Raw genomic sequence first — 2,500 nt, 5'->3', positions numbered from 1 at the left:
TAGTAGTAGTAGTATCATTATTATTATTACTATTATGATTATTATTAGTATTATTGCTGTTGATGTTGTTGTGATTATCTTTATTATTTGTATCATTATTATTACCCTTATCGTCTTTTTGCAATCACTATCACTCCCTAAACGTTGGCTATGAGATTGTGTAGAGCAATTCATGGGAGTGTCTGGTAGGTTTTATCCAATCACAAAGGCATTATATAGAAAATGATTTCTTTATCATGAAAGTTACCTCATCGGGTCCATGATGAATATGATAATGAATCGGATATCTTTCCTCCGTGAATCTTCATTTTCTCAATTTTTATTCGTATTCTTTGTGTGTGTGTGTGTGTGTGTGTGTGTGTGTGTGTGTGTGTGTGTGTGTGTGTGTGTGTGTGTGTGTGTGAGTGTGTGTGTGTGTGAGTGTGTGTGTGTGTGTGTGTGTTTGTGTGTGTTTTTGAGTATGTATGTATGTATGTATGTATGTATGTATGTATGTATGTATGTATGTATGTATGTATGTATGTATGTATGTATGTATGTATGTATGTATGTATGGATGTGGTGTGTGTATATATATACATTTATATATACATATATGTATATGTATGTATATATACATGTACATTATATATATACATATATATGAATATACATGTATCTATATAATATATATATATACATACACATATGATCTACATACATTCATATGTTTACATACATACATACATACATATGTATATGTATATACAAATGTATATATACGTATATTTAAAGAAAAAAATACTAGACGCCAATAGCAGGAATCCCCCCCCCCCCCCCGCTTACTACCACCCGTTCCCTCATAAGCGAAATATTTACCCATTAAGCTCTTAGCGAATCCCCACAACGCTACCGTGCCTCAAACAGTTTACACGAAGGCAGGAGTTGGACGCGGACGAGGAAACACACGTCCGTCATGTTACCTGAGAACCAACTGAGCTCTGTCCCTTCGCCAGCGCCCTCTGTGGACGCACGCCGGTCGGGACTAATTTGTTAGTCTATTATGATGCTAATGAAAGGATGATTTTAAGAATGAGTGATGTCTTAAAACGGTACAAGTTTTATTGTATTTATTGCATCGATAAACACTTTTCGTGTTATTTTATTTTTTCTTTTGTCATGAGAAGTGAACTGCTGTTAGAATTGCTAGACGTATAATCAAATATTTGCCCTTCCAAAATAAAGTATACTAATGATGTAATTAACATAATATTCTCGCAGTCAGAACAAACACATTCAAGTAAATTCTCGGTAATATGAATATTATATAGTGTTTGTATTGGCCTACCTAAAGAACACATTATAAGTCATTAATAGTTGAAAAGGAGAAAATAACAGGGTTTGAAACTAAAAACACCGTTATTTCCTAAAACGTCAGAACGTATAAAACAAATGCAACGGAAGTAGCAAAGCGGAAACGAACGCGACCAAATACAGAAAGAACCTTCAGTCCGCTACGAATAACACCTTTGTTTATGTTGGGCGAGATGACAACAGCATATAATATTTAGACCACATGACAAAGCCGGATCTCCCGCAGTGCTTTCCTGAGAACCAATCGCGCTGATCCTGTTATAATCCTGATTCGGAATCCCGAGAGACAGTGTACCAACATCGCCACAAGTTATACCAACTCTACGGATTGTTCACACCCTCTTCTAACTAACAACTGTCCTTCCTTCGCTTGTTCGGGGTATTTTTATTTCCTTGCTGATATTATGAGTTTATCATTTGTTTTATATGCATGTGTTTGTGTATTTGAATTAAATAAGAACAAGGAGGAAAGTTCGAAAGGTTTTGTGGCAAGATCCCGCATTGTTGGCAACATTGGGCGAGAGTAAACACGAGACAAACTGACCAATGGCCGACACCCGAGGCGTTTCTGACTCGCGTTTCAATTTTCTTAATCAAATCTCCATTATTTTTCCTCCATTTGTGCGGTCGACGGGAAACTTCTTTGTATGCAGACGTCGCGAGGGAGTTCGTCGCCTGGGAATCTTTTCGACTTGAGCGAGAATGGCTGTAACTCGATTAGGGAATGTTTTTGTCCGCGGAGGAAACCCCGTTGTGGTGTACTCGGGCCTTGCATATCCTTTATCCTCCGTGAATTTACGAGAATGGATATAGGACGATTAATGATTACCATCTAGACGTAACACAAATACTATCTAGGGAGTTACGCTTCATGTAGGCCCTCAAATTTAAGTTAAACAACAGAAGACCGAGAGAGTGACGGAGATTCCGCGTGTCCCGATGTAAGATATTTGTTGACTTCATTCAATTTCTAGTAATTCTATCTGTAGTTGTTGGCAAGAGATTGTATTTTTGGCGTCGTTGGTGGGTGGACAGTCCGTGGTTTCCTTTACGCATGTGATTCTTTTATTGCTTCGGGTTTCTAATGAAGGTGTCTAGAAAAGGTTGTTGGACATTTTTAAGTTGCAAATGACTGTTAAATAAAAGT

Source organism: Penaeus chinensis, chromosome 21 (assembly GCF_019202785.1).
Source record: "Penaeus chinensis breed Huanghai No. 1 chromosome 21, ASM1920278v2, whole genome shotgun sequence".
In the NCBI taxonomy this organism is placed as follows: Eukaryota; Metazoa; Arthropoda; class Malacostraca; order Decapoda; family Penaeidae; genus Penaeus; species Penaeus chinensis.
This window is presented reverse-complemented; position numbering follows the sequence as displayed.